General features: G+C 41.2%; 1 protein-coding gene across 1 annotated transcript in view; it reads left to right on the forward strand.

The window, feature by feature from the left end:
- The window catches only part of ANTXR1 (ANTXR cell adhesion molecule 1), a 258,189-nt gene that overhangs the window by 96,922 nt on the left and 137,052 nt on the right, over window positions 1-24,215 (forward strand). The window lies entirely within an intron of this gene.

The raw sequence follows: 24,215 nt of genomic DNA on the forward strand, positions 1-24,215 counted from the left end.
AAATAAATCAACCACTTAGGAATCTAAAACAATTTGGTGACCTGTTTCTGGTCAGTGGTTCCAAATTATGCATAAAATATGATGTAAAAATTGTGACATGTGGTCTTGCTCAAAGGAATGAGGAAAACCCCCAGGTACAGGAAACAAAAAGGGAATGCAAAATCTAAGCAGAAGGCAAAGCTGTGAGGGCTCCAGGCCTGAGGGATCTTCAGGCTGTGATCTCAGTACTGATATAGATACAGGACACCAGGAAGTTCAGTTCAGTTCAGTTCAGTTCAGTCCAGTCGCTCAGTCGTGTCCAACTCTTTGTGACCCCAGGGACCGCAGCATGCCAGGCCTCCCTGTCCATTACCAACTGCTAGAGTCTACCCAAACCCATGTCCATTGAGTTGGTGATGCCATCCAACCATTTCATCCTCTGTCGTCCCCTTCTCCTCCTGCCCTCAATCTTTCCCAGCATTAGGGTCTTTTCCAATGAGTCAGTTCTTCACATCAGGTGGCCAAAGCATTGGAGTTTCAGCTTCAAAATCAGTCCTTCCAATTAACACCCAGGACTGATCTCCTTTAGGATGGACTGGTTGGATCTCCTTGCAGTCCAAGGGATTCTATAGAGTCTTCTCCAACACCACAGTTCAAAAGCATCAATCTTCGGCACTCAGCTTTCTTTATAGTCCAACTCTCATATCCATACATGACTACTGGAAAAACCATAGCCTTGACTAGATGGCCCTTTGTTGACAAAGTAATGTCTCTGCTTTTCAATATGCTGTCTAGGTTGGTCATAACTTTCCTTCCAAGGAGCAAGCGTCTTTTAATTTCATGGCTGCAGTCACCATCTGCAGTGATTTTGGAGCCAAAAAAAAAATAGTCTGTCACTGTTTCCCCATCTATTTGCCATGAAGTGATGGGACCGGATGCCATGATCTTCATTTTCTGAATGTTGAGCTTTAAGCCAACTTTTTCACTCTCCTCTTTCACTTTCATCAAGAGGCTCTTTAGTTCTTCTTCAATTTCTGCCATCAGGGTGGTGTCATCTGCATATCTGAGGTTATTGATATTTCTCCTGGCAATCTTGATTCCAGCTTGTGCTTCCTCCACCCCAGCTTTTCTCATGATGTACTCTGCATATAAGTTAAATAAGCAGGGTGACAATATACAGCCTTGACGTACTCCTTTTCCTATTTGGAAAGCAGGCAAAAGCAGAGCCACCTGTAGAGATCAGGCTTCAGGGGCTGTAACACACATTGAATGGGTACAGGGACAGGCGCTCAGTGATTCAGGAAAGCAGGCAGGGGAGTAAGGTAAGATGCTCTACCAACCACATAATACAGAAGCACCACAATGTGTCTGTGGCCATCCTGATTGCTGTGGCCCTGGCCGAGGCAGTATACATCGAGTCCAACCTACACCACTCCTGAAGCCATAACTCCCTCTGAAGATGGGCTCACAGCACCAAATGATAAATCATATGGCAATAGTTGAAAGAAAAAGGAGAACAAGCAAGATGACTAGGGAGCATTTTAAAAAAGATGGTAAAATAAACATATTTAAAGTGTATTAAAACAAGAAAACATCTAAAAAAAAAATCTAACTTTACACCTAAAGGAACTAGAAAAATAAGAACAAACAAAACCCAAAGTCATTAGAAGGAAAGAAAAGGTCAAAGTGGAAATAAGCAAAATAGAGAGTTAGGAAGCAACAGAAAATGTTTTTTTTCTGCAACAGAAGAGGTTTTTTTCTTTTATATAAAGATAGACAAAGTTGACAAACCTTTAACCAAATTCATCAAGAAAAAAAGAGAAAGGATCCAGATAAATAAGTCAAAAAAGAGAAAGTACAATTGACAACAGAGAAATACAAAGGATCATAAAACAGTACTGCAAACAATTATGTGATAATAAAAGAGCAACCTAGAAGAAATGGATAAATGCCTAGAAATGTGCAATCTCCCAAAACTGAATCAGGAAGAAATATAAAAAATGAACAGACTAATAATTACCAGTAGTAAAACTGAATCATTACTTTAAAAAACTTCCAACCAAAAAACTCTAGGACCACACAGTTTCACAGAGAAATTCTATTAAAATTAAAATAAGAAATTTATCCTTCTCAAACTATTTTTTAAAAATGAAGACGAATGAATACTTCTGAACTCATTCTACAAGGGTAACATCAACCTAATATCAAAGCCAGACAAAGATACCACAAAAATAATTATAGGTCATTATCACTGATGAATGTAAATGCAGAAGTCCTCAACAAAATGTTAGCAAACTGAATTCAACAGTAGGTTAAAAGGGATCATACACCATGATCAAGTAGGATTTAGCCCAGGAATGCATGGATGGTTCAGTATCCACAAATCAATCAACATAATACACCATGTTAACTAACCGAAGAATAAAAACCATATGATCATCTCCATATATGCAGCAAAAGCTTCTGACAAAATTCAACATCCTTTTATGATAAAAACTCTTCACAAAGTGAGCATAGAAGGAACATACTTCAACATGATAAAGGCCATGTATGACAAACAACAGGCAACATCATAATCAATGGTGAAAAGCTAGAAGCATTTCCTGGAAGATCAGGAACAAAACAAGGATCCCACTCTTGCCACTCTTTTTTTTTTTTTAACATGGAAGTGGAAGTCCTAGGCACAAAAATCAAAAAAGAAAAAGAAAAGGAATCCAAATAAAATTGGAAAGGAAGAAGTAAAAGTGTCACTATTTGTGCATGATATGGTTCTATACACAGAAAATTCTAAAGACACTAACAAAAACTGTTTGAACTGAAATGAGTTTAGTAAGGTTGTAGGATACAAAAGTAATATACAGAAATATGTTGCATTTCTAAATACTAATTGTGAACTATTAGAGAAATTCATAAAACAATCACATTTTTTATAGCTGTCTCAAAAAGAATAAAATAACTTGAGATAAATCTGATCAAAGATGAAAAAGCCCTGAAAGCCATAAGAGATTGATGAAAGAAATCAAAAACAACAAAACAAATGGAAAGATACTTTGTGCTCATGGATTAGAAGGATCAATATTGTTAAAATAGCTACACTACCCAAAGAAATCTATAGATTCAGTGCAATCCCATAAAAATACCAATGGCATATATCACAGAGCTAGAACAAATAACTCTAAGATTTGTATGAAGAAACAAAAGACCCCAAATAGCCAAAGCAATCTTGGGAAAGAAGAACAAAGCTAGAGTTGTCACACTCCTGGGTTTCAAGCCATACTACAAAGCAACAGTTGTCAAACCACTATGTACTGGCATGAAAACAAACACACAGATCAATGGAACAGAATAAAGAGCCCCAAAATAAACCCATGCTTATATGGTCAATTAATCTACAACAAAGCAGGCAAGAATATACAATGGGAAAAGACAGCCTCTTTAAAAAGTGGTGTCAGGAAAACTGTACTGCTGTGTGTAATAAAATCAATCTGGACTATTTTCTCACACCACATACAAAAATAAATTCAAAAGTGAATTAAAGACTTAAATGTAAGGCCTGAAACCACAGAACTAGAAGAAAGCATAGGCAGTATGCACTTTGACATCTGTCTTAACAATATTTTTTTGGATCTGTCTCCTCAGGCAAGGGAAAAAAATAAAACAAATGAGACTACACCAAACCTAAAATCTTTTACACAGAAAAGGAACCTATCAATAGAAGGAAAGACCACCTGCTGAATGAGAGAAGACATTTTCAAACTATGTATCTGATAAAGGGTTAATATTCAAAATATACAAAGAACTCATACAATTCAACATCTAAAAAAGTAAACAGCCCAATTAAAAAATGGGCAAAGAACTGGGTAGACATTTTTCCAAAGAAGATACGCAGATAGTCAATAGGCACATAGAAAGATGCTGAACATCATTAACCATCAGGGAAATGTCAATCAAAACCACAAAGAGATACTAACTCATACCTGTCAGAATGGCTATCATCAAAAGATAACAAAGCGTTGGCAAGGATCTGGAGAAAAGGGAACACTTGTGCAGTGTTGGTGGGAATGTAAATTGATGCAGCCACTTGGAGGACAGTATGGAGTTTCCACAAAAACTTAAAAGTAGAACTGCTATATGATCTAGCAGTTTCACTTCTGAGTATTTACCTGAAGAAAACAAAAACACTAATTTGAAAAAATATATGCATATTACTGTTCACTACAGCATTATTTACAGTAGCCAAGATGTGGAAGCAACTTACATCCATCCATAGGTGAATGGATGAGGAACATGTGATATATATGTGTGTGTGTGTGTGTGTTTGTTGTGTGCTAAGTTGCTTCAGCTGCATCTGACTATTTATGACCCTATGGACTGTAGCCCACCAGGCTCCTCTGTCCACATATATACACAACTTAGTGGATAGACTAAGCAATGTGATTAGACACAGATAAAGATGAAATGCATGAACTGGAAGAGAGATGTGAGGAAATACTACCCCTCAACCAAAGCACTTGACCCAGATTTTTTTCATCTGTGTTTTACCAGAATTTAAGGACAAATGATTCATATTTGATACATATTCTTCTAGAGAAAAGAAATAGAGCAAAAGCATTTTAATTCACTTATGAAAATTATGTAATCTTGACTTTTTAAAAACTGGACAAGACACTAGTAGTAGAGTATATTTGAAATCGATTTCTTTGATGACAAACATACAGATAAACTATTGGTAAACAAAAATCCAGCAATGTATTTAAAAAGGACCAGGATAAGTAATACCGTTTAAAAAATGAGAGGGGAATTTTCCTCTCACATAGCAAATTTTTTGATGCCAAGAAGATATTAAAATTCACTATCCATTCCAAATTTTAAAAATACATACTTTTTTAGGAACTTCCCTGGTGGTCCAAGAATTGCCTGCCAATGCAGGGGACATGGGTTCAGTCCCTGGTATGGGAAGATTCCACATGCCAAGAGCCACTGAGTCCATGCACCACAATTACTGAGCCCACACTCTCAAGCCCGAGAGCTGCAGCTACTGAAGCCCAAGCGCCCTAGAGTCTGTGCTGCATGACAAGAGACACCACCGCAGTGAGAAGCCCGCACACCTCCACTCCAGCATCAGCCCCAGCTCTCCACAACTAGGAAAAGTCCACATGTAGCAATGAAGACCCAGTGCAGCCATAAATAAATAAATAAAATTATATTTTTAAAAAGAAAAGAAAAAATTCACAGGAAAAATAGAGCAGCAGCATATAGACTCTAGAAAGAACTAAATTTAACCAAACTGTAAAGACATATAGGAAGAAAGTTAAACAACTCTGTGAGGGAAATGAAGACAATGTAAGTGAATAGAGAGCCAGTATAGACTCATGGCATAGAACACACACTGGAACCAAACCACCCAGGAAAAGCACCCTGGCTCTGTCTTAAAGCTTTTTGACCATGGCTGGTTACTTAACTTCTCTAAGCCTTAATTTCTCCAGCTGTAAAATGAGTATGGCAATAATAGCACCTCCATGGTGGATCCCTATGGTATTTCAGTGTAATAATTAGGGCCCAGAACAGGGCCAAGCATGCAGTAAGCAGTCGATCAACGTTGGCTGATAGTATTAATTTATTATTATCATTATCACTATTATTCAGTGGAGCAGCAATTGAGGATTGTAGAGACATCAGTTGTCTTCAAATTAATATTTACTTTTACTGCAGTCCCAAGGAAAAGTCCAATGGGACTTTTGAAGTTAACAAAATAATTCTAAAGTGTATATGGAAGAATAAACATTTAAGAATAGCCAAGAAAAATGTGGAAACTTGCCCTAGCCCATTTTAAGATGTATGAAAAAAATCTGCAGTAATTGAAACAATGTATGACTGGTGCCCCAAAAGGCAAACTGAATGTTGGGACAGGAAACACGAAGTCCATAAAGACAGCCAAACACTTCTATGAATTTAGTATAAAATAAAGTGACCTTTCTAATCGGTGGGAAAAGAGTAGATTATGCTTTTTGGTATTGAGACAATTGGCTAACCCCTTGGAAAAACAATTCAGTTCAATTTTTATCTCACACTTTACATCTAAACAAATTCCAGATGAAAAATTTAAATGTGAACATGAAACTATAGAAGTTTTAGAAGGAAACAAAAATAAATATTTATATAATTTTCCACAGGGGAAAATCCTTTTAAGCATAACTCTGAAAGGAGATACCACAAAGGAAAATTTGAATGGTTTGAGTACACATTTTAAAATTCTTTAAACCTCCCCCCTTAAAAAAATCTGAAGGGAAACAGAAAACCTGCTAAATTATTTTTAAGATGTATAACAAATAAAGGGTCAATAACTTTAATGTATAGATAGGTCTTAAAATCAGAAAAGATGAGTACATCAATGGATAAAAGATAGGAAAAAGAAATTTACAAGAAAAATAATGGCAAATAAGAATATGGTAAATGCTCACTGTAGTCAAGGAAATGCAAATTAAAATAATCTATCAAACTGGTAAAGATTAACAGACATACAATGCCAGTATTGGCAAAGATACAGGGGAAGAAGTGTTTTCATTCATCATTAGCAAGAGACCATTAAAGATCACTAAATCTTTTGGAAGGCCATTCCTGTTTTGTTTTTTTTTGTGGCCGAGTCACACAGCTTGCAAGATCTCAGTTCCCCAACCAGCGACTGAACCCAGGCCCAGCACTGAAAACCCGGAATCCTAACCACTAGGCCATCAGGGAACTCTCCAGGAAGGCCACTCTTAACAAATCAACTGCTTTTGTACATTTTTGACCCAGAATTTCAACTTCAACTTCATCAAAGGGAAATGCTAGAGAATGTTAACAAAGACTCAGCTGCGAGATGTTCATCATAATATTGCTTTATGTTAGCAAAAAGGAAAAAAAGAGACAGAGGGGGGAGGAAGGAAGGAAGCAGAGAGGAAAGCGAGTAAACAAATCGAAACATCTAGGTGGTAACATAAATGTTTTACAATTGATGGTGTGTTATATAAATTATATTCATGTTTAAATAATTAATATTGTGAGAAGGAAGAGTAATTACCTATGTGGGGGAAATGTTAACAGTACTGCTTCACATGTCGAGAATAAGTTATGAAACAGTGCCTTAAAGCTGCTCCTGATTTAGACACATACATTTATATGCAGAGAGAGAAATGTGAAAGACACACATCCAGATGTTAACAGTAGTTACCTCTGAATGAGTCCACTATGAGTTTTTACTTCTTTCTATCCATCTAAGTTTTCTATGATCATATGTCCCTTCTGTCATAAGAAAAAAAAAAGACAGTTATTTAAATTTTCATTTTAAAATTCTTGTTAATTATTTAGGCCAAGCATGCATCTTAAGTGTAGCATTCAGTTGGTTCTCCAGTTACCAGGCTGAACTACTACTCCTGGCCAAGAAAGTATCTTGGAAATCTTCACACAAACTTTATTTATTCTGGCTACACTTTTTCCTACTTCAGTATTCGGTGTATTGTGCCATGAAAAGATCCACTTTCAATTGGAAATCCACTTGTAGAGAGATTAAAATGCTAAAAAGGATACACTGAGGTAGGAGCTGAGAAATGACCCATTTTAAAGAACAGTAAATAAAAAATGGATGGTTTTACTAATACCATAATGAGAAACTTGTTAGACTCTCCTAGTGTTGCATGGAGACTTACGAGGTATGACCAGAAACAAAAGAAACTGATTTTTAGCAAACTTACTAAAATTCAATTGAAGGGCCATGTGAAAAATCAGCCTCTTGGTTTTATAGGCACATTTCTTTTCTGATGCAGGATTTTATTTCTTCAATCTTATTCACAAGGCATAGCTCTGGTTCACTTTTGGTTCACTCTCAAAGAATAAAACATTGCCCCCTTTGAAGATTTTTTTTCTCAAACTGAACATCAGTCCTGAAAGCAGCTCTAAGAGAGTTTCAGAGAGGGGCTTCTTCCCAAGGGGGTGAGAGACTACACTCACTCAAATATAGAAGTTCCAGTGTGTTTGTTTTTAGAAATCTGTCCAGTTATCCAGAAACTATACTTTATCTTAGAAAACATCTGGTCCTCAGGACTGCTTTGGGCCCCTTAAGGAGATCATCGAAGTGCACCTATGGTGACAGCTGGGGAGAGAGAAGGAGAAACATTTCCCAAACAAAAGCCTATTGTTTCCTTTCTCACTGGTTGGAAAAGTACTTAGCGCAATTTGGATGCATCCTTACTTAGGGCTTTGATGTCGTATGAAGATAACAGAATGTCACTTTGTGCAACTCGGAATTAAATGATACAAAGGGACATCTTGTCTCGTAATTCTTTTTTTTTTATTGGAGTGTAGAGTGTAGTTGGTTTACAGTGTTGTGTTAGCTTCAGGTATACAGCAAATTAAATCTGTTATACATATACAAACATCCACTCTTTTTTTAGACTCTTTGCTCACACAGGCCATTGGGCTTCCCCAGTGGCTCAGTGGTGAAGAATCTGCCTGCCTATGCGGGAGACATGGGTTCAATCCCTAGGTCAGGAAGATCCCCTGGAGAAGGAAATGGCAACCCACTCCAGTATTCTTGCCTGGGAAATCCCATGGACAGAGGAGCCTGGTGGGCTACAGTCCGTGGGGTCTCAATGAGTCAGATGCGACTTAGCAACTAAACAACAACAGGCCATTACAGAGTATTGAATAGAGTTCCCTGTGCTATATAGTAGGTTCTTATTAGTCATCTATTTTATATATAGTAGTATGTATATGTCAGTCCCAACCTCCCAGTTTATCCCTACCCGCCCCTTATCCCCTGGTAACCATAAGTGTGTTTTCTACATCTGCGCTTCTACCTCTGTCTTGCAAGTTCATTTGTACCCGTTTTTCAGAGTCCACCTATAAGTGATATCATAGGATATATGTCTTTCTGTGTTTGACTTACTTCACTCAGTTTAATGATCCATCCTCCACTCCTGCTTCTTAATCAGGCCTCACATCAGAATCCCCCAGAAGCGTGATCCAAGTAATGACAATTACTGATTGTGAGCACCTGCCTGGTTTCCTTCCTAAACCAACTCGTTTCATCCTCCCAGCAGCCCAGTGAGGGAGGAGTTACTTGTATCCCCCTCGGCTGACAAGGAAACTGAAGCACAGAGAGAAACTGCCCAAGGTCACCCAGGTGGCCAGAGGTTGGAGCAGTGTGGACACCAGGCGGTCTACTCCAGAGGCTCTTGCCCGCTTCTTTATGTTGCTTCTTAAACACCGATCCCCACAGGTCCCCGGGTCCCTGATCCTGAATGCCCACATCACTCTGACACGTGCCTGATTTGAAGACACTGATTCCCATGGCTTCCCCTTACTGTAGAGACAGGAAACCTCAGCTCCGAGAGATTCAGCTACTTGCCCAAGATTGGGTTTGTTAGTCAAGACTTGAGCTCTGGTTCAAAGGGGAAAAAAAGCCCTGAACCAGGGGACGAAGAGCCCAGGCTTTAGGTCAGTTTATGCAGCTGATTGTGAACACGGGGAAGCCACCTCTTCTGGTTCCCCAAGTGGCCTCTCTTTCTTACACTTTACGAGCTTTCCATGTATCTGCTCATGTTTCCCTTTGCCCCTGCTCTCAGAGGGAGTTTGGGTTTTGCCCAGTTGTTTCTGAAATGGCTCCTGCCAAGACTGTGTTAGTCCATGTTTCTATCTTTCAGATCCAGACAAAAATATAGATAAGTGGAAATTTACTGCAGTTTTGCTTGGTCAGACAAAAACCTCAGGAATCTGGGATGAGGTGGTGATAAAAGAGAATTTGCTACCAGATGTAACTAACTGGTGAAGACTTTCATTTAGGGGCAAAAGAGTTTCTTCCAGGGGCAAACTGACACAAAGTTAACTACAGCAGTGCCTGACAGATGGTCAAACTTGGCATTGCCCCGGTTCTACCAAGGGTGCAATTGCTGCCAAATGAAAACTGGAAGCTGCCTGCGGACTCTGGCACCCAGTGAGCTTCTTTGAAGCACGATTAAGAGAGATTTGCTTGTGAATGTCCCTGAAACTGCTGTTACCCTAGTCCTGTTGTCTCAGTAGGGGAAGTTGGCACCCCCTCTATTCTGTACCAGATAACTGGACTTTTGCAGTGCCTTTCCTCATGGAGCACTACTCCTTTGTCATTTCAGTGGGATGACGGAAGAAACAGTGGTTAACAGAAATGGACCAGACTTATGGGAACTCCAAGGAGGCTAATAAGCTATGCCCCCTTCAAATTAGCATTTGAAATATGTTAAATATTTGCTCCACATTCATTTAGAGGAAAAATTGGATGCTTCTGAGGGAAAGGAAGAGAGCGCTACTGATGTATCTTTCCTTCGAGCGGTTCAGCTCTGGCCCCTAATATGCACAGCACAGCAGCTTAGTGATGTCCACTTTGACTCAAGTGCGTGCCTGAGGTCTGCTTCCCACCTCTTCTCTGCATTTCCGTATTAATTTGTGTTCTTTAAGAGCAGTCAGCATTTGCCATAGGTCATGGTCATGATCCTGTGATAGATAGTGATAGTGATAGATAGTCGCCCTGTCGTGTCCAACTCTTTGCGACCCCATGAACAGGGTCACCAGGCTCCTCTGTCCATGGGATTCTCCAGGCAAGAATACTGGAATGGGTTGTCATTCCTTTCTCCATTGGATCTTCCTGACCCAGGGATCAGATCTGGGTCTCCGGCATTGCAGGCAGAGTCTTTACCATATTTTAATAGACTTGTCCCTCAATCCCAATTCCAAAGGTAAACCCTTCCAAACCTAATTGTGCACAGCTGAAAGACTTTGTGTCAGTAGACACATACCTTGTGCATGAATCCTAAATTGTCTTCCGCCAAGTGAAAACAAAACTTTAAAAAATATATTTCTTAGCAAATTACAGCTGTCTCAAGGGCACCAGTTTTCTGACCTCAAGCTTACAAATTTTTTAAAGGTTGATGCTTTGCTTATAAGATAATTTGTTAGTTTTGTAAATGTCAACAGTCAAGAATTTTTGGTCTAGATTTATTGAGAGGAGGAAACATTTTGCCAGAGCCCTGAGCCCCATTATCTTCATTTGGTTTTCTTGCAATACCTAAATCTGTCCCTATTAACTTTGGATAGAGATGATGCAGAAGACTACAACATTATGTGCAGTATGATTCCAATTATGTAAAAAATAATATGCATAGAAAAAATTCTGAAATAGTATGCCCCTAAGCATTAACAGTGTTTGTTACTGGAAGTTAGGATTACCAAGGATTTTCATGCATTTTATATTCTTCTCTGTATTTCTCAGACTTCCCACACTCACCATGTATTACTTTTACAGTCACTAAAAATAACAGTAAATATGAGCTGAAAATAATTTACATCCTGAGAAGTCAGACTAGCTGTGCTAAGGACCAGTTCTAAAAGCTGGAGAGTTCTGAGGCACAGAGATCAAGCCCCCAAAAGACAACCCAGTGACCAGCAGGCTGCTGGCTACTATCCCTGGGCTTCTCTGGGAATGCATTCATGGTCCCTCACCCTTTACTGCCTCTCCTTCTGGCGCCATGATGTAATCTTGATCCTCCTGTAAACAATGTTCAAGATAACCCACTTCATTTTTTTCCAAGACTGCATTCAGCTCTCTGTCCTACACTGGTGTTTGTAGGTAAGGTATTCTGATTGCAGCCTTCCCACCCATATCCTCAGAGCCTCAGCAGCAATCTAATCCCCACTTCTGGAGCACCCCCATTTCAGTTGTAAAGCCCCACCCAGCAGAGTGGCTCAGGTGCCACCTACCACTAGGCAAACCTGGACCCATCAAAGCCTGCATGGAAGAATTTACCAAAAAAACACTCTTCTTTACTCTAACAAGATGCCTTCCAATGGCCCCCAAGCTGTTACTCCCTCACCCTCCTCTATGCATAATCATTCAACACCTCTGAACTTTTCTGGACATTCTGTCAGTACCCCAGGGGGAACTGTGAACTACCTAGTAATATCTACAGAACCCTCTACAATGGGCCAAAACCATGTGTGAAAGTGTTAGTCACTCAGTTGTGTCAGACTCTTTGCAAACCCCATGGACTGTAGCCCACCAAGCTCTGTTGTCCATGGAATTCTCCAGGCAAGAATACTGGAGGAGGTAGCCATTTGCTTCTTCAGGGGATCTTCCCAACCCAGGGATCAAACACAGGTTTCTTGCATTGCAGGTAGATTCTTTACCATCTGAGCCACCAAAACCATGGTAGATATTATACCAAGATTTCTAACCTTGGTACTACTGACATTTTGGGCCAGATAATTTTTTAATAAGAGGGAGAGGAATGCCTTGTATTGTAGGCTACTTAGCATTGTACGTGGTCTCTACTCACTAGATGCCAATAGCACTTCCCTTCTGGTCTGACAATGAAAATTGCCTCAAACATTGCCTTTCATCTCCTGAGGGTCAAAACCACCCCCATGCAAGGACTGCTGCACTGCATACGTGTCCACATGTGCTATTAGAATAAATGAATGCCTTCTTGTCATACCTACACTATATAGCCTGACACAACCTAGGAAATAAGTTCTGTAGGACCTAGTCAGTTTATATATACCCTCACATCATGTGTTGTACAGGTACATCAGGCTATGAACCCAGAAATACCCCACTTTAGTAGTCACAGTTGACATATGTCAAGTGCTTATTAAGTGTTCAGTATTTAATCATATCATCTCATTAAATGAGTGAGTATGAAATGACTATTATTGCATCTTACAGGTGAGAACTCTGGGTTATGGATAGGATTATACAGTCTGTAGGTAGCAAGCTGTGATGGGGCTCCAGCCAGGGACCAGGCTATTCATGTGCTCATGGTTCCTACTCTAACCTGCCCAGAGAACAATGAAGAAAACCAAAAGGTATATTCTGGACACCTTAACACAGAGGTACTAGGGAAATAGTCATGTATAGACCCAGGAAACTTACCTGGAACCTGCTGGCCAAGCTCATCAGCTGATCTCATAGTAACTAAGCAGTGAGGGCTTCCAGAGAAATCTTGCAACAACTCCAGGCCAAGGGATGGGTGGATAGATATGGGTCATGTCTGAGGGAAAAAAAATAGTGACCAGCCCGGTTCTGCCATATTAAAGACATGAGAGAACATTATAGCAGATGTGTATGTTCTGAGGATCATTCCCAACTTGGCCACACCCTCCTGTGCTTCACTACTGGCTCTTCCCATTCTGTGTTGACTCTTCTCGTTGCTCTGACCACAGAAAACCATTGTTTAGCCTTTCCAAGTAGAAGCTTCCCTCTCCACTTTGAAAATCCATGCTGGGTCCCCTTCTGTAGAGTTTAATGACTTCTATCAGGAGAATGCATAGGTTTGTTACCAAACCTGTCTATGAAAAATCTTCCAGTTCAGGGTCTGACATGGAGTTCACAGGCCTAATAAATAGCTTCTTTCTACTCTAAGCAATGGATCCCATTTAGCTTTACAGTAAGACCCTCACATTTGTGAATTTTCATTGCACGAGTCCCAGTAGAGCAATCAACCACCTCTTTTCTGGCTGGGACCTCAGAAAGCTCAAGACAGATGCCTTGAATTTCATCAACTTGGAGTCCTGCAGAGTATCATTTTATTTCCAGTTTTTGCACAGCATTTTAAAAGTCTAATTTTTTAAAAGCTGGTTACTTTTCAAGTCAGTGAAAAGGTAGAAACATTTAGTCTAGCCTGTGTTTTCTCCCTTCATTCAGGGACACATTCCCCAACCAGCTGATAATTTGGTGCTGAACAGTTATACTTGGCGCAGAGATGCCACAAAAATGCTCCCTAGACCCAGGGAAGATGGGGAGAAAGAGCAGGGTGAGCTCATTCAGTCCCTAACCTCCACTCTTTTGTCACAGTAGGAATGTAAACCCTACTTTGGAGCTTACATCAGCTTTTGGAGGGTTTCAGCAAGCTCCCCTAGATAAGACTAAGAGTTATTTTTCTTGTCCTTTTGGCCAGAAATAAATATTTATATCAAGAAAGGATTGCCAAGACTTGGAAAATATTTCAGTTATTTAATCAGCCCTTTAAAAGGATTCACTGTGATTGGTGTTTGAATTAGCTAATAAATTTTAATCTTGGTTTTATTCCAACTCCATTAAACAGTCACCAACTGCAACTAAGAATTCTGGAAACTTCTTAACCAGTCTGAAAAAAATTACATTGATCTGAGATCAAAACCATTATACACATTTGAATGTATGGTTTTGCTGCTGCTACTGCTACTAAGTCACTCAGTCGTGTCCAACTCTGTGCGACCCCAGAGATGGCAGCCCACCAGGCTCCCCCGTCCCTGGGATTCTCCAGGCAAGAACACTGGAGTGGGTTGCCATTGCCTTCTCCAGTATGGTTTTGAGATATGGGTTAATTATAATAAGTCAGGGTCTCCCAGAAGACACTGGAACCTTATCACAGAGCTTCTCAACCCTGGTTGCCTCTCATGGAAGACAAGCCTCCTAACTTTATTCAACCTCACCCATGGAGAATCTTGACTTTTGCCTCCACAGCTGTCAGACTCAGCTCTGGGTATACTTCAGGCCATATCATAAAACTAGCTGTGAGAGTACGACAATATAAAATGACTAACTAGTTTAAATTATATCTGTAAAAAAACTAGCTGAGTTGACTATGGGCAAGTTATTTCAAGAAAACCTGGGTTTGATTTCCAGGTCTTTTATTCATGTTACAACACTAACTCAATTAACCAACTTCTTTGAGACTCAGTTTCCCAAATTATAAATTAATAATAATAATAATAATGTCCAATGAGACCATAGGTATATCAGTTCAGTTCAGTCACTCAGTCATGTCCGACTCTTTGTGACCCCATGAACTGCAGCATGCCAAACCTCCCTGTCCATCACCAACTCCTGGAGCTTGCTCAAATTCATGTCCATCAAGTCAGTGATGCCATCCAACCATCTCATCCTCTGTCGTTCTCTTCTCCTCCTGCATTCAGTCTTTCCCAGCATCAGGGTCTTTTCAAATGAGTCAGCTCTTCACATCAGGTGGCCAAAGTACTGGAGTTTCAGCTTCAACATCAGTCCTTCCAGTGAATATTCAGGACTGATTTCCTTTAGGATGGACTGGTTGGATCTCCTTGCAGTCCAAAGAACTCTCAAGTCTTCAGTACCACAGTTCAGAAGCATCAATTCTTTGGCACTCAGCTTTCTTTATGGTGCAACTCTCCCATCCATACATGACTACTGGAAAAACCATAGCTTTGACTAGACGGACCTTTGTCGACAAAGTAATGTCTGTAATGTCTCTGCTTTTTAATATGGTGTCCATAGGTATATAGTGTTACACAAAATCAGTATAGATTAGATATATATATATATATATATGTATGTATAGGTATAAATATATGTGTGAATGCATAGGTAAATATATATGCCTGTGTGTGTGCACATATATACACACAAAACACATTCACTAAAACTTTTCATTTTCCCAGGAATTTCTAATAAAATCACATTCTTTCTCAGATGGGACTCAGACCCAGCCAAAACTCAGACTGGGACTTGAACCCACAGTTCCTGACTTGGGAAGGGACTAGAATCCATTGTGTTTTAACTGAAACTGTTTACCTGGCATCCAGACTTAATGAAGCTCAGGTTCCTTTGCCACAGAAAAAAATTCAGCATGAGGTAGAACAATAGGCTAAGAGTGAGTTTATTAGCATAAGATGCTTGTTGGAAATACAAGCAGGCAGGCAAGGGACTGCAGCCCTGAGAACAAAGAGGGCTATATTTTTATAATCAAAAAGTAGGGAGGGGAGAAGACCACCTTCTTCCTCATTTTGGAGTAGACATCAGGCTTATGTCATTTAGTTTGTCCCTATATGGTTTAACTGGTACTGTCATGGTGCTATTTAAATCATATGTATATTAGCAAAGGTCTTCCCTTGGACTGCAAGGAGATCCAACCAGTCCATTCTAAAGGAGATCAGCCCTGGGATTTCTTTGGAAGGAATGATGCTAAAGCTGAAACTCCAGTACTTTGGCCACCTCATGCGAAGAGTTGACTCATTGGAAAAGACTCTGATGCTGGGAGGGATTGGGGGCAGGAGGAGAAGGGGACGACAGAGGATGAGATGGCTGGATGGCATCACCGACTCGATGGACATGAGTTTGAGTGAACTCCGGGAGTTGGTGATGGACAGGGAGGCCTGGCGTGCTGCGATTCATGGGGTCGCAAAGAGTCAGACACGACTGAGCAACTGATCTGATCTGATCTGATCCCTTGTGGCTCAGTTAATAGACTCTGCCTGCAATGTGGGAGATCTGGATTCGATCCCTGGGTTGGCAAGATCCCCTGGAGGAGGGCATAGCAACCTACTCCAGTATTCTTGCCTAGAGAATCCCCATGGACAGAGGAGCCTGGCAGGCTTCAATCCATGGGGTCACAGAGTCGGACACGACTGAGCAAAAGGGTGATGACATATACTAACACATGTTGATTAGTCTTAGGTTTTGATATAACATGCCCTTCATTTACCCTTTCACCTAAATTCTTGTCTTGGCTACATGCAGAAATACCAGTCTTCCAAGGACCGTTAACTCCCTGACTTCAGGTAACAAGATTCATATCTATTGTCTTGTGTTATAACTCTCAGGATTTGTGGCTTGACTGTGCCTGGCACTTGAATGTGCCTGGTCTTCCTTCAAGACAGAGTAGATTGTTGCTAGGTGACTGGATTCTTTTCTTGACTGTTCATACGCTCTCAGCAGTCTCCCAAACTCCCTTAAAATTCCCTTTCTATCTTTAATCCCCTAGTGGGATTTCTAAACTATTTAATTATCCTACTCTATTCTTATCACTAATGCCTAAAAAAATGTTTGATAGAACAATGTAATCAAGCAATTAAGGCATTTTGAAATTTTGAATTTTCAATTCCTCTGATTTTAAACCACACATTTAGTTTACAGTCCATTTTAAAGGCTTGGATACCCATGTAATAACATGAAGTAACATTTACTATGGACGGAGGTTCGTGACATTGTACAGGAGACAGGAATCAAGACCATCCCCAAGAAAAAGAAATGCAAAAAAACAAAATGGCTGTCTGAGGAGGCCTTACAAATAGCTGTGAAAAGAAGGGAAGTGAAAAGCAAAGGAGAAAAGGAAAGATATACACATTTCAATGCAGAGTTCCAAAGAATAGCAAGGAGAGTAAGAAAGCCTTCCTCAGTGATCAACGATCAACGTAAAGAAATACAGGAAAACAATAGAATGGGAAAGACTACAGATCTCTTCAAGAAAATTAGAGATACCAAGGGAACATTTCATGCAAAGATGGGCTCAATAAAGGACAGAAATGGTAGAGACCTAACAGAAGCAGAAGATATTAAGAAGAGGTGGCAAGAATACACAGAAGAACTGTACAAAAAAGATCTTCATGACCCAGATAATCACGATGGTATGATCACTGACCTAGAGCCAGACATCCTGGAATGTGAAGTCAAGTGGGCCTTAGAAAGCATCACTATGAACAAAGCTAGTGGAGGTGATGTAATTCCTGTTGAGCTATTTCAAATCCTGAAAGATGATGCTGTGAAAATGCTGCACTCAATATGCCAGCAAATATGGAAAACTCAGCAATGGCCACAGGACTGGAAAAGGGCAGTTTTCATTCCAATCCCAAAGAAAGGCAATGCCAAAGAATGCTCAAACTGCTGCACAATTGCACTCATCTCACATGCTGGTAAAGTAATGCTCAAAATTCTCCAAGCCAGGCTTCAGCAATATGTGAACTTCCAGATGTTCAAGCTGGTTTTAGAAAAGGCAGAGGGACCAGAAATCAAATTGCCAGCATCCGCTGGATCACTTAAAAAGCAAGAGAGTTCCAGAAAAACATCTATTTCTGCTTTATTGACTATGCCAAAGCCTTTGACTGTGTGGATCACAATAAACTGTGGGAAATTCTGAAAGAGATGGGAATACCAGACCACCTGACCTGCCTCTTGAGAAACCTGTATGCAGGTCAGGAAGCAACAGTTACAACTGGACGTGGAACAACAATCAGGTTCCAAATAGGAAAAGGGATATATCAAGGCTGTATATTGTCACCCTGCTTATTTAACTTATATGCACAGTACATCATGAGAAACTCTGGACTTGAGGAAGCACAAGTTGGAATCAAGATTGCCAGGAGAAATATCAATAAACTCAGATGTGCGGATGGCACCACCCTGATGGCAGGAAGTGAAGCTCTAAAGAGCCTCTTGATGAAAGTGAAAGAGGAGAGTGAAAAAGTTGGCTTAAAGCTCAACATTCAGAAAACGAAGATCATGGCATCTGGTCCCATCACTTCATGGGAAATAGAAGGGGAAACAGTGGAAACAGTGACAGACTTTATTTTGGGGGGCTCCAAAATCACTGCAGATGGTGATTGCAGCCATGAAATTAAAAGACACTCACTCCTTGGAAGGAAAGTTATGACCAACCTAGACAGCATATTAAAAAGCAGAGACATTACTTTGCCAACAAAGGTTCGTCTAGTCAAGGCTATGGTTTTTCCAGTAGTCATGTATGGATGTGAGAGTTAGACGATAAAGAAAGCTGAGTGCCGAAGATTGATGCTTTTGAACTGTGGTGTTGGAGAAGACTCTTGAGAGTTCCTTGGACTGCAAGGAGATCCAACCAGTCCATCCTAAAGGAAATCAGTCCTGGGTGTTCATTGGAAGGACTGATGTTGAAGCTGAAACTCCAGTACTTTGGCCGCCTGATGCAAAGAGCTGACTCATTTGAAAAGACCCTGATCCTGGGAAAGATTGAGGGCAGGAGAAGGGGACGACAGAGGATGAGATGGTTGGATGGCATCACCGACTCAATGGACGTGGGTTTGGGTGGACTGCAGGAGTTGGTGATGGACAGGGAGGCCTGGCGTGCTGCGGTTCATGGGGTCGCAAAGAGTCGGACACGAATGAGCGACGGAACTGAACTGAACATTTAGTAAATGTTTCTTGAGTGCCAAGTAATGTACTTCCATGCGCTCTTGTAATCCCCACACAGCCTAGTGCAATGATGTCATCATTACTGTTCACAGATAAGGAACTTGTCCTCAGTCACACACTAGTCACAGGACCTGGGATTTGAACCTGCATCTGTTTGACTCTGGAGTCTACCCGGCACTGTAAGCCCTGTACTCATCTCCAGAGCTGCTCAGATCCCAAGCCTGGGTGTCTGATGGTTTGGTTTAAGGACACTTTTTGATCCCCAAATCCTGATTTAAGTCAAGTTTCAGTTTGATTATCAGACTGTTGTAAGACAGATGCTTTGAATTCACCTATGTCATGGGTATGCACTGAATTTGGAACTATCTTAGGTAAAAAGCAAGGACATTTATATTTATAGATCATCCAAAAATTCCCTTAAGGCCTGGTTTCAACCCCCTCCCCTCACTAATTTCCTCCCAGCTTTCCTCCGTTTCCCCCGCCCACCTGGTACTAACAAGCGGTGAATGGCCGCCAGTGGACAGAGGACCAGGGCCCTCCACCATCCTCCAAAGTGGATGTTGCCCCGTAAACATCACCACACCAGTGGTTCTGGCAGAGGTGGCCCTGAGGTTGGCGTGGCCCCTGAGCCAAACGTAGCCCAGCCAGAGGAGGAAGGCTTTGGGCCCTGCTTCCCAAGTGGACGTTCCAGGAAGGAGTCAGATGATCAGAATTATGGAAACCAAATGGCCCTCCTTTGTTTAGAGAGAAAGAAAAAAAAGAAAAAAAAAACTCATTTTTGTGGTAAAGTGAAACCAGCCTCCAAACCAAACAATCTCTCTCCGAGCCGAAAATGCCAGCTCCCCAGAGCAGGCCCACAGCCTGGGACTCCGATGAACTGGTGGGAGGCGGTGCCACCGCCTTCAGCCACGTCTCCTCAGGCTTCTCAGCGGCGAGGGTCTCTTCTGCTCTGCTCCTGAAATCGCTGGTCTCCCAGGCAGGAAAAGAAAATGAAAGGAGGGGGAAAGTGAGAAAGGAGTCTGCTAGACCCAGGCTGACCAAGGCTGACCCAGGCTGACCAAGGCTAACCGAGACAACCTCCACCTCTCCTGCCTTTCCTGTTGGGAGGGAGCAGAGGAACTGCTGGAAGAGCGCAGGGGAGGGAGCCTGGGCCCGGACGTGTGGTTGTACTGCGCCCCCTACCGCTCCCCCCGCAGAATGCAGCCAGGAGTCACAAGGCCTCCTGTGGCCGCGCTGTGGTGGGCTGGTGGCTCCGTGGGCAGGACCCCACACTCCCATGTCTTACTAGAGCATGTGCAGCACCCAGAGCAAGTAAATATAGGTTGTCATTGGCCACGCCTATCCTGGGCTTTGTTTCTCCTCTAATACGAGCTTTTCCTGGAACGGAGAGGCTCTTGGTGTGGACACTGGGGAATCCAGTCCTAGTCCTGGCTTTGCCTCTGACTTGCTGTGAGATCATAGTTTACTACAGCCTCTCTGAGCCTCCATTTTGCATCTGGAAAATGAGCCTAGTGAGTCCTGCCTTGCCTTGGTTCCCAAGGTCATAGTGAGAAGAGATCAAGCCTGGCTTTTATCCAGAGGTGGCGGCCAGACTGCCCACGTGCTGATGCGAGCTCTCCTGTGTAACACTTGGCAAGTGTCTCCATCTTTGTCTGTTGCTCACCTTTACAGGAAGGGAATAGGGACTTCCTCGGTGGCCCAATGGTTAAGAATCCTCCTGCCGGTACAGGGAACACAGGTTCAATCCTTGGTCCAGGAACTAAGATCCCACCTGGCAAGGGCAGCTAAGCCCATGGGCCAAAGCTAGTGAAGCCTGCGGGCTCTAGAGCCCGGGCTCTGCACCAAGAGACGCTGGCATAAGAAGCTGGAGCATCGCAACTAGGGAGTAGAACCCACTCACAAATAGAGAAAGAAAGCAAATAGAGAAAGCCTGCACAAAGCAACCAGAACCCCCTTCAGCCAAAAATAATTTAAAAAATAAAGTAAAGGGAATAATAGCCTTCCCTGACAGCACTACTGGAAGGTAAAATGGTTATGTGATGTGTGTGATGACTTAGAGCACACAGCATGCCCCAAGTCTCACTGTCATCATCACCATCATGGACAGAAAAGCATCTTGAAGATAATGCCCAGTTCAAGCCCTGTGTGATCTGCCTCTGTTCTCATAAGCTTTTAATTGTTCTCAACACACTCACTATTCTGACATATTCCATAATCTGCCAGTGTCTGCGGGCTGTGTGCTCAGTCCCATCTGACTATTTGTGACCCCATGGACTATAGCCCGCCAGGCTTTTCTGTCCATGGAATTTTCCAAGCAAGAGTATTGGAGTGGAAATCTTTTTCCTACTCCAAGGTATCTTCCCGACCCAGGGATTGAACTTGCATCTCCTGCGTCTCCTGCATTGGCAGGCAGATTCTTTACAACTGAGCCACCCGGGAAGCCCAGTCTGCCAGCATTCATTCTAAATATGAGGGGAAACTCCAGTATCTTCCTGTTACACTTAGGAAAAGTCCCCCAAACCCACCATGATCTACAAGGGCTTGATCAGCTGGCCCTGCTGCCTTTTCTAGCCTCGTATTTTACCCGCTGTCTCACTGAAATCCAACAGCCTTGTCAGCTTTCTCCTAGCTCCTTAAGACCTGGGCTGCTTCTTGTCCCAGAATCTGTGCAGGTCCACCTCTTTGCCAACCCATTTCCTCTCCACCTGGCCTCAGGTCTCAGCTCACAGAGCCTTTCCTCAAGGAAATGTTTCCTGACCTTCCAGATGAAAGTCTGCCCCCTGATTCTCCTTCTTTGTACTGAACACAATTTAATTAAATAGTAATATGTGTAATAACAGTATTTTTTTTGTGCTTTGCTGTACTTTCCTCATGATTTCTCCTCCTCCAGAACTCCTGTTCACTCAGCAAAACCCAATGTTCATTGTATTTCCTATGTGAAGCCCTCCCGCAAACAGCGTTACTCATTAGAACTCTAACTGAAGTTTTGATTTAGTAGGTGACCTCTGTCTGGAAGGTGTAAGAGTGTCTACATTTTGTTCTGCTAATTATCCCTTCTCCTTAGGCTACAGACCCAAAGAATAACAGGAAATAAATGCCACTTATTATTAGCAAGTTCAATATCTGATGTTCCCCAGGACATAGATCTTGGCCACATCCCTAATTCCAATAGATAACTAAAACACTGGCCATTAAAAAAAAAAAAAAGTGAGAGGCTTTGTCTATTGTGTTCAGTTCCAGACCTAGCATAATGCTTGGCACATGGTAGACATTCAAGAGAATATATTTTTAATAAATAAATGTTTAAATAAGCAACAAGGATATATTGTACAGCACAAGAAAATTTAGCCATTATTTTGTAATAACTTTAAATGGAGTATAATCTATAAAAATATTGAATCACCATGGTATACACTGGAAACTAATATAGTATTATAAATCCACTCTCCTTCAATTAAAAAATCTTGTACTGAAGACTAAGTAAATGTAGTATTTTTACTGCTTCAAAAAATTGAATGTGTTTAATAACTATCTCCCCTGCAACTTCTATAAAATCCATGAAAACAGAGACCATGTTTCTCTTCTAAAAGCCTGTGTTTCTAGTTCATAGTAGGTCTTGAATAAATATTTGTTGAATGAATGACTTGGAATAATCTCCCTACCTTTTCACCACTTGAAGGTCTCCCTAGACATCAGGGGAAACTGTAATTGGCCATCCCTTTTTCCTCCTTCCACGGAGACTAAGTGCTTAGAACTCAGATGTGTCCTCCAGCTCCTGTCTCATGTGGGTCTGGTCCTTAAATCCTATCATGGAGGGCACGAAGCTTCCTAATCTCCACTCAGGCAAGTGATTAGTGTCAATTGCATTTAAATGTCATTAGAGATATCAATTTCCTATCAAATGCAACAGCAGCATAGCATCCTTCCATTACACATGGATTCCTTTCTGTCTTCTAGGCATTTATATTCACAACTTGATTAAAGGGGCATATTTATTCATCTTCATATCACCTACAGTTCCTACTACAATCTTTTGAACAAAGAATGCTGAGTTCCCAATAAATGTTGAGTCATGAAAGAATGGCTACCATATGCTGAGTATAGTAACTTCTCAGCCCTGCTTCTGGCCCCAGAATCTGAGATATGATGAAGTTTTTAAGGAGTTCCAGATTAAAGCTGCTTAAGTTTTTCCCTGGACATCCATTAGGATAAGAAAAAGAAATCCCCCAGCTCCAGATTCCTCCCCCGCTTGAATCCATCTTTCATAACGACATTGGCTAAAACTTCCAAAATCATCACTTCAAGTTTTTCTCCAAAAACCTCCAAAGTTCTTTACATAGCCACATAGGCTTAGGTCCAAATCCCTCGGTCTAACTCAAAGAACTTGGACCAAACATTTTCCTATACTGATCTTTTCAAATCCTCCTTGTGTCCTACCCTGGAGCATCCCTTTTGTTTGCTCTGTCTTTGCTGTTTTCCATTTCTTCCACCAGGAATGCATCTTCCCATCTCTCCCCCAAAACTCAGCTGCTGTTATGTTCCCTGTGACCTTATCATGTCACCCACCTAGAGGGAGCTGCTCTCTGTCTTCTGAAGCCAAATGATGTTTTGGCTTAGCTACTTCTTGTATGTGTCAGCAATTTTTTTTTTAATTGAGATATAATTAGTTTCAGGTGTACAACATAATGGTTCAATATTTTTATATATTGTGAAATGATCACCACATTAAATCTAGTTAACATCCATCACCACACATAGTTATAATTTTTTCCTTTAGGATAAGAACTTTTAAGATTTACTCTTGTAAACTTTCAAATCATGCTGTACCTTGCATGCTCATTACTTATTTATTTTATACCTGGAAATTTGTACCTTTTAACCACCGTACTCATTTCACCTACCCCACCTACCCCTGCCCCTGGTAACAAGCAATCTGTTCTCTGAATCTGTGAGTTCTGTTTTTGGTTGTTTTTTTTCTTCTCCTTTTTATATTCCACATATGAGTGAGATTATACGGTGTTTGTCTCTCATTGTCTGACATTTTACTTAGCATGATGCCCTCAAAGTCTATCCAGGTCGTCACAAATGGTGAGGTTTCCACTTTTATGGCTGAATAATACTGCATTCTACACACATATGCCCTAATTTCTTTATCCATTCATCTGTAGATAGACACTTAGGTGGATTCCCTGTCTTGGCTATTGTATCAATAAACAATGTTGAGTCAACAAACTTTTCCCATGAATATGACTCCTCTCTCAAACTAGACCTAGAC

The sequence above is a fragment of the Bos indicus genome, chromosome 11, assembly GCF_029378745.1.
Source record: "Bos indicus isolate NIAB-ARS_2022 breed Sahiwal x Tharparkar chromosome 11, NIAB-ARS_B.indTharparkar_mat_pri_1.0, whole genome shotgun sequence".
NCBI classification, from domain to species: Eukaryota; Metazoa; Chordata; class Mammalia; order Artiodactyla; family Bovidae; genus Bos; species Bos indicus.